The sequence below is a fragment of the Bos mutus genome, chromosome 2 (genome assembly GCF_027580195.1).
Source record: "Bos mutus isolate GX-2022 chromosome 2, NWIPB_WYAK_1.1, whole genome shotgun sequence".
NCBI classification, from domain to species: Eukaryota; Metazoa; Chordata; class Mammalia; order Artiodactyla; family Bovidae; genus Bos; species Bos mutus.
In genome coordinates this window covers 2,443,634-2,453,053 of record NC_091618.1, presented here as the reverse complement: position 1 = coordinate 2,453,053, position 9,420 = coordinate 2,443,634, and the positions used below count along the sequence as shown (strand labels likewise).

General features: G+C 45.2%; 1 non-coding gene across 1 annotated transcript; it reads left to right on the top strand.

Moving 5' to 3' along the window:
• The first annotated feature begins 2,905 nt into the window (after nt 1-2,905).
• Nucleotides 2,906-3,119, top strand: LOC138985055 (small nucleolar RNA U3). Its single transcript, XR_011462292.1, has one exon. It is a non-coding gene; the product is annotated as a small nucleolar RNA U3 (small nucleolar RNA).
• The last annotated feature ends 6,301 nt before the right edge of the window (nt 3,120-9,420 follow it).

The following is a 9,420-nucleotide window of genomic DNA, read 5'->3' as shown; positions in this document are numbered from 1 at the left end:
CCATCCGTGCTTTCGCTGCTCATCAAGCCATCTATTAATAGTATGTGCCAGGCACTGCGTTAGGTGCTGAGATACAGGAAAGAAACGGTGGACAAGACTCTACCCCCACAGACCTGAAATATCGGAAACGAGCACACAGATAAGCTTCTGCATTTTGGTTGTGATGGGTGCCATGAAAGCAAAAGGTGGAAAATTAGAACAAGCTGGGAAGACCCACTGTAGACCACATGGCGTTTAAGCTGAGATCTGAAAGGTGAGTGGGCGTCAGCATGGGAAGCGTGTCCCTGATAGAGGGAGCAAGGTGGACAGGGACCCTGGAGTCCCTGGGGAAGTTGGGAGGTTTTTGTGGAGTAGGAGGGCAACCCAGGTGTCTGGTCGGTAGTGAGTAAGGGGGAGAGCAGAGAAGAAGCCAGTGGGTGGGGGGCAGGGCAGAGGGTGCAGGGTTCTGCAGCCCTGGAAAAGGGCTGGGGTACAATTCCCGGTTCAGCAGGAAGCGATCGGAAGCCTCTGAGCATGGGAGTGACGGGATCTGAAGTGCATGTCGGGAAAGCTTCATCTGGCTGTCGGGTGGGAAATGAACAGGACTGAAAGGGCAAGAGTGGAAGACAGGGACGACGGCAGAGAGTTTCAGGGTTTACGTGATGGGTGAGGACGCCTGGGTCTCGAGTGGTGGCGACAAAGTCAGAAGAGGCAGACAGAGCTGACGTTTATTCTGGAGGTAGACCAGTAGTCTGTGTGTGGTGCTTGGTGCTGGGAAATGATTCCTGCATTTCTGGGACCTCCCCTCTCACCTACCGCCCACTCGCACTCCTTGCCCAGCCTTCAGACACGTGACCCCAGCCACCCAGGGCACTGAGCACAGAACTGTGAGGGAGAAAGCCTGCTGGACCCTTGGAGGACAGTAAAGACCCAGTCAAGTGTCAGAGGTGGAGGCCAAACAGGACGACCTTTAATAATCCTATTTTCTTACAAAAAATTTAAAAGATTGATGATGAGGTCGTGTATTGGCAAGGAGCAGGTATCTTAAATACCATTAGTGGGAAAATCCAGGCAAATCTTATTTTTGGAATGTACTTTAGGGTTACCTATTTAAATTTAAAATGTGCATGACTATAGCTTTGGTTCCTTAGAAATCTCTAGAGGGAGGTGGGAGGGGGGGTCAGGATGGGGAACACATGTACACCCATGGCTGATTTATGTCAATGTACGGCAAAAACCACTACAATATTGTAAAGTAATCAGCCTCCAATTAAAATAAACTAAAAAAAAAAAGAAATCTCTAGAGAAGTGAGTATGTACCTGCAGTATATCAGCTTGAGTGAGGATTTCAAGGCTCCAGTGTCTGTACGTTGGAGACTGTAAACAACCTACGTATCCATCAGTTATGGATGGGTAGACAAACTGCGATCCACCATGGAGATACTATGTAGCAGTTAAAATAACTACACAGATCTCCTTATACCAACGAGAAGATCTCCTAGGTCTGTGGGTAAGTGAAAAAGCAAAACAAGTTACGTATCAGCACAGTGCATACATTATAGCATCTAATCTGTGAAAGCAAAACCCTGAAAGAATGCTGCCTATTTCTAAATGTGTTAAATGCATATACACCTGTGCAAAATGCATAGGAAAAAGATTCAAAGGAAGGATACTAAACTCCTCACGTGGTCACTGATGGAACAGGATGGACCCTGGGGCGGGTGGTGGTTAGAGATCTGCTGACCTTACATGTTTCGTTCGAAGACGTCACCCCGCATTCCACATTTGTGCATTACTTGTATAATTAAAAAGTTAAAACTAATCTGTATTCATTGCAAAGCCTCTGAAAGTACAGCTATGCAAGTGAAGGGTAAAATACCTATATTACCTCCCAAAGACAGCCATTATTAAGATCTTACTAAACATGCTTCTCATCTTTTCTATAAATAAAAAATTGACTATTGAACATTCTATTTTTTGAGATGCTTTATGTTTTGAGTGTCTCTCCATGTCATCAATATTCTCTCAAGCCAAGTTTTTTTCCACTTTTTACATATTTTTATTTTCATTAATTAATACCAAAGTATAACTGATTGACAATATTGTGTTAGTTTCAGGCATTAGGTGATTTAGCAAACATACATATATACTTTTTTTAATATTCTTTTCCCTTATAGGTTATTACAAAATATTGACTATTGTTTCCTGTTCTGCACAGTAGGTTCTTGCTGGTTATCCACCTTATGTTCAGTAGTGTGTATATGTTAATCTGAAACTCCTGATTTATCCCTCCCCCTCTTTTCCCCCATGAGTTGCTTTTCAATGTCTGTGGGTCTGTTTCTGTTTTGTAAAATAATTTATTTGTATCGCTTTAAGATTCTATATGTAGATGATATCATATGATATTTGTCTTTCTCTGTCAAACCAAGTTTTTTTTTCTTTTTTCTTTTTTTTTCTTTTTTTCAAGTTTTTTTTAATGGGTGTATTTAATGGTCTGTGCCGCTTGCATTTACCGCCATGCATTTAAATCCTCACATAGCTCATTTATATTCTTTCTTTGTAAGAATATAAGTGCATCTTAATTCAGCTGTCCGGTTGTTTATTTAGGATCGTTTTATTCGGAAACTATGCGGGCTGAAGCTGTTTTTAAAGCCTTTGATTTGCAGTGCCCGTCGCCTTCCATAAATGGGAACCCACTGCAGGCTGCCCAAGGCAGGATGTTTCCGACTGGTCCCCTTTGCCTCAAGGCGTTGCAAGAGCAGCTTCTTATCCAGAGAGCATCAGCGGCGTTTCCCTCATAGGAACCTTCAGAGACAGAGGAGATGTGTCTGGTCCAGGTTGCTCTTCAGAGGCAGAGCTGCCCAGATGACCTTTGAAGTCCCTTCCAGAACTGATCTACGGTTCCAGTAACAGGAAGACAAACCATAAGACTATGCTTTCAGGCATCACGGCTATAGTTGGTTACTGGAGAAGTTTCTCTGACCATGTAGACCACCCGAAGCCACGAGGAGGAGATGCAGCGTTCTCTCCCAAGCGTGCAGCGGCTCTTGGTGTTGCCTCTTCAGCGGCCACTGGCCTTTGATGATCATTTCTTCTCCTCCTTTGGGAGGGTAGGAGGGAGGGAATGCTGTCTGAGTGGGGGTGGGTGGGGGAAGGGACGGACCGTGCAGCCTGCGTCAAGGTTAGCTTTGACGTGTGGCTGGGAGGGCCAAGGCCCCTGGGAGCATCTTCAAAGACCCCGTCCTCGGAGATCCCAGTTCAGGAGTCAGGTTCCCCTGAGGCCCACAGAGACAGGGTTCTGACACGAATGTGCTTAGACGCTTTAACCGCTGAGAATCTCACTTCCAAGGGTAGCCACCTCAAAAGCTATGTTGTTGTTTAGTCGCTAAGCTAAGCTGTGTCCAACTCTGCAACCACATGGGCTGTACCCGCCAGGCTCCTCGGTCCGTGCAATTCTCCAGGCAAGCATACTGGACTGGGTTGTCATTTCCTTCTCCAGGGGATCTTCCCAGACCAGGGATTGAACTCTCATCTCCTGCATTGGCAGGTGGATTCTTTACCACTGAGTGACCTGGAAAGCCCCCAAAGATGTGTATACCTCCCCAAATAAGGGAGGGCCATTTTGAAGGGGCAGGGAGGAAGGGTTCTGCAGCGAGCCCCAAAGAGGACTACTTAGACTCTGAGTTTTCCCGAGGGCTGGAGCAGCCTTGACCATGAGCTCTGGCATCTGCCCCTGGCTCCAAGGACAGGCTTGGGGAAGGCGCCTCCAGCAAATCCTTGATTTCCCATCCTTTAGACGACCTTTCCAATCTACTTTTCTCAGGGCAGTGCACACACACATAACCATCGGACTTCCCTGCTGGTCCAGTGGTTGAGGATCCGCCTGCCAGTGCAGGGGACACCGGTTCAATCCCTGGATCGGGAAGATTTCACATGTTGTGGATCAACTAAGCCTGAGCACCGCGACTGCGGTACACGCACACCCTAGAGTGCACGCTCTGCCGCGGGAAGGGCCCTGGAGTGAGAAGCTCACGCCCTGCCGCCAGAGAGGAGCCCCAGCTCGTTGTAACGAGAGAAAGTCCACGCGCAGCAGTGAAGACCCAGGGCAGCCAAAACAGAAGGACTCACCCATGTGACCCAGTCACGGCATGAGCAACAGCCACCAGGTCTGCAAGCCCCCTCTGCTTCTCCTCTATTGGTCTCTGTGTGGCTTTCTGCAAATACTAAGTGTATTAAGAAATACAACAAGGGAATGCCCTGGCAGTTCAGCGGTTAGGACTCAGAGCTCTTACTGCCATGAAAGACACATAATGAAATAATAGAGTCATTACTGACCCTCACCCCTCCCCCGGTTCAATCACCCCAAGCTGCACAGATCTCTCAATACATTCCTTTCCTCCTGTCCCCACAACCGTCGTCCCCCACCAAGCCCTCATCACTGCGATAAGAGCGAACACTTACACAGACCGTATTATCATGGGCTAGGCACCATTCTTCAGCATTTTAACACTCGTGATTTTGTTTGATACTCACAAGCCCCCAGAGAGGCAAAGCCTCGTGGCCGGGCTCCCCTCTCCAGTCTCTCTCTCTGGACTCCACACCATCCTCACGGTTGCCAGAGAGTATGGGTGCCTGTGTGTGGTAGTCGCATTTCCTGTTTTATTTTTTTACAGTTTTGTTTGTTTGTTTTGGCTGTGTTGTTTGGCATGTAGCATCTTAGTTGCCTGACCAGAGATTGAACCCATGTCCCTTGCAGTAGAAGTGAGGAGCCCTAACCAATGGGCTGCCAGGGAATACCCTGTGTTTCCTTTTTTAAATTGAAGGACATTCAGCCATGTAAATCAAATCCCTTACGATTATGCAGTAGAAGTGACAAATAGATTCAAGGGATTAGATCTGATAGAGTACCTGAAGAACTGTGGACGGAAGTTCATGACATTGTACAGGAGGCTGTGATGTGAAGACCATCCCAAAGAAAAAAAATGCAAAAAAGCAAAATGGTTGTTTGAGGAGAACTTATAAATAGCTGAGAAAAGAAGAGACGCTAAAGGCAAAGGGGAAAAGGAAAGATATATCCATTTGAATGCAGAGTTCCAAAGAATAACAAGGAGAGATAAGAAAGCCTTCCTCAATAATCAATGCAAAGAAATAGAGGAAAACAATAGAATGGGAAAAACTAGAGATCTCTTCAAGAAAATTAGGGATACCAAGGGAACACTTCATGCAAAGATGGGCACAATAAAGGGCAGAAACATTATGGACCTAACAGAAGCAGAAGATACTAAGAAGAGATGGCAAGAATACACAGAAGAACTGTACAAAAAAGATCTTCACGACTCAGATAACCACAATGGTGTGATCACTCACCTAGAGCCAGACATCCTGGAATGTGAAGTCAAGTGGGCCTTAGGAAGCATCACTATGAACAAAGCTAGTGGAGGTGATAGAATTCCAGTTGAGCTATTCCAAATCCTGAAAGATGATGCTGTGAAAGTGCTGCACTCAATATGCCAGCAAATTTGGAAAACTCAGCAGTGGCCACAGGACTGGAAAAGGTCAGTTTTCATTCCAATCCCAAAGAAAGGCAATGCCAAAGAATGCTCAAACTACCACACAATTGCACTCATCTCACATGCTAGTAAAGTAATGCTCAAAATTCTCCAAGACAGGCTTCAGTAATATATAAACCATGAACTTCCAGATGTTCAAGCTGGTTTTAGAAAAGGCAGAGGAACCAGAGATCAAATTGCCAACATCTGTTGTATCATTGAAAGAGCAAGAGAGTTCCAGAAAAGCATTTACTTCTGCTTTATTGACTATGCCAAAGCCTTTGACTGTGTGGATCACAACAAACTGTGGAAAATTCTTCAAGAGATTGGAATACCAGACCACCTGACCTGCCTCCTGAGAAATCTGTATGCAGGTCAAGAAGCAACAGTTAGAACTGGACATAGAACAACAGACTGGTTCCAAATAGGAAAAGGAGTACGTCAAGGCTATATATTGTCACCCTGCTTATTTAACTTCTATGCAGAGTACATCATGAGAAACCCTGGGCTGGAAGAAGCACAAGCTGGAATCAAGATTGCCGGGAGAAATATCAATAACCTCAGATATGCAGATGACACCACCCTTACGGCAGAAAGTGAAGAGGAACTCAAAAGCCTCTTGATGAAAGTGAAAGAGGAGATTGAAAAAGTTCGCTTAAAGCTCAACATTCAGAAAACGAAGATCATGGCATCTGGTCCCACCACTTCATGGGAAATAGATGGGAAAACAGTGGAAACTGTGAGAAACTTTGTTTTTGGGCTCCAAAATCACTGCAGATGGTGACTGCAGGCTTGAAATCAAAAGACGTTTGCTTCTTGGAAGAAAAGTTATGACCAACCTAGACAGCATATTAAAAAGCAGAGACATTACTTTGCCAACAAAGGTGTGTCTAGTCAAAATTATGGTTTTTCCAGTGGTCATGTATAGATGTTGGACTCTCACGTATGAGAGTTGGACTATAAAGAAAGCTCAGCACCAAAGAATTGATGCTTTTGAACTGTGGTGTTGGAGAAGACTCTTGAGAGTCCCTTGGACTGCAAGGAGATCCAACCAGTCCATCCTAAAGGAAATCAGTCCTGAATATTCATTGGAAGGACTGATGCTGAAGCTGAAATTCCAATACTTTGGCCACCTGATGCGAAGAACTGACTCATTAGAAAAAACCCTGATGCTGGGAAAGATTGAAGGCAGGAGGAGAAGGGGACAACAGAGGATGAGATGGTTGGATGGACATGAGTCTGAGTGAACTCTGGGAGTTGGTGATGGACAGGGAGGCCTGGCGTGCTGCCGTCCATGGTGTTGCAGAGAGTCGGACGTAGCAACTGAACTGAACTGAGCCATGTAAACATGTAAATTAAATAATAATAATAAATGCATATACCCGCCTTGCAACTTAGGAGAGCTGACATTGTTAACTCCTGAAGCTTGCCCATGTCTCTCCTTGATCTGCCTCTTCCTCTCATCCAGAGGCAATAACTACCCTGAGTTTTGGATTCGTCACTTCTTTGCCCCTTTCTTTATAGTCTTCTCACAGCTGGCTGCAGTCCTAAGAAACGTATTGTCTAGTTTTGCTTGCCTTTGAACTTTGCAGAAACAGAATTGGGCTGTCTGCATTTTCCTACAGCACGCATGTTTTTGATCTACGTTTTGTTTATGAAACTCATTCGTACGGTTGAGTAGAGCTGTCGTGCGTGCATTTTCACCCCCGTAACGCACTCTACTGTACAAACAAACCACAGGTCATGCCTCCGTCCTTCTCTTGGTGGACATAGGGCTGCTGCCAGTAATATTTATTGCACCCCCGATGCACATGTGTAAGAGTTTCTAGGTGAGGCACACGGAATAGAAATGCTGGGTTGGAAGATACGCGCATCTGAACTTGACCAGACAACGCCAAGCTTCTCTCTAAAGTGGTTGCATGAATGAACACTCCCACAGCGGTGCACAGAGCTTGCATTGTCCCACAACCCTGACAACACTTGGCATTGTCAGACTTTGGTGCAGGTGCCAACCTGGTGGGTGTAAATTGGCATACGGTGGAGCTTTTGGGTTTGCATTTCCCTGATTCGTGGTGAGATCGAATGCTTATTGGCAGTGCTCGTCTCCTTGTCTGTGCAATGCTAGGTTACATTTCTAGTCTTCTTCTGCTGTGTCATCTTTTTCTTATTGATTCTTTAGGAGCTTTTCATATATTCTGATCCTGATCTTTTGTAAAGTACATGCATTTCAACTAGTCATTTCCCAGTCTGTGGCTTACCTGTTTGCTTTCTAAATGGTGTGTCTCAGTGAATAGGAATTCTTGTTCTTAACGTAGTGGAACTTATTGATGAGGTCTGTGCTTTTGGTGTGCTTTTAAAAAAGTCCTTTCCTCCCCTGAGAACATAGTTTCCTCTACTTTCTTCTAAAACTTTGCCTTGCGTGTTTAGGTCTTTAGCCAAAGGAATTGATGTTATATAAATAAGGATCTAATTTCCGTCTTTCCCTTTTGGATACGCAGCCATTGTAGCTCTCTGTATTGAACAGTTCATCTTCTGCATTATTTTTGAAAATCACAGCTTCTCTAGATCACATTTCCATTACGCTTGAGCTTGTTTCTGGACGCGCTCATCTGATCCCTGGCCTGTGTGTCTGTCTCTGAGCCAAGGCCACGCTACTCCAATGACTAGGGCTTTAAACCAAGGCTTAGAGGCCCCTGGATGTTGTGTGTGCTGATGCCTGGGAGGCCAAGTCCTCCTCCTGGTAATTCTTCAGGAATGTCTCAGCTCCTTTCGGCCCTGTGTCCTTCTTTGTAAATTATAGAAAGAGATTGTTCCATGTCATGAACACCTGGTTGGGAGTTTATTTGAAACTGCGTTGAGTGATAAATTAATTTGTGCAGGTATTATATTTTATTTAGTTAACATTGGTTTATATTTCCCTGCATGGTTGCCCTTTTTTCCATTGGTCTATTTTATATTTCCAGCCTTACATCTAGGATCATTTTCCTTCAACCTGATGTACATTTTTTAAAGTTCCCTGGGTGAAAGTTGCTTTAAAATTTTTAATTGGTGCGTAGTTGATTTACTATGTTGTGTTAGTTTCAGATATACGGAAAAGTGAATCAGTTATACGTATATATTTTTTCATTCTTTTCAGGTTCTTTTCCCATATAAATTATGACAGAGTACTGAGTAGAATCGTAGAAGGCGATGGCACCCCACTCCAGTACTCTTGCCTGGAAACTCCCATGGACGGAGGAGCCTGGTGGGCTGCAGTCCATGGGGTCGCTAAGAGTCGGACACGACTGAGCGACTTCACATTCACTTTCCACTTTCATGCATTGGAGAAGGAAATGGCAACCCACTCCAGTGTTCTTGCCTGGAGAATCCCAGGGACGGGGGAGCCTGGTGGGCTGCCGTCTATGGGGTCACACAGAGTCAGACACGACTGAAGCGACTTAGCAATTGAGCAGAATCCCGTGTGCTATATAGTACGTCCATATTAGTTACTTATTGTATGCATATATTGTATGTATGTATTGTAAGTATCCATGGTGGGGCTTCCCAGGCAGTGCTAGTGGCAAAGAGCCTGCCTGCCAATGCGGGAGATGCAGGTGTGACCCCTGGGTCAGAAAGATCCCCTGGAGGTAGGATACCACAACCTGCCCCAGTATGCTTGCCTGGAGGATCCCATGAGCAGAGGAGCCTGGCAGGCTACAGCCCAGAGGGTTGCCGAGTCAGACACGACTGAAATGACTTAGCACAGCATAGCACAGGAAAGCTCAGTGTGTATGTTAATCTCAACCTTCTAATTTATCATGTCCCCCGACTTTTCCCTTTTGGTAACCATAAATTTGATTTTGAGATCTGTGAGTCTATTTCTGTTTCGTAAATACGTTCATTTGTGTCGTTT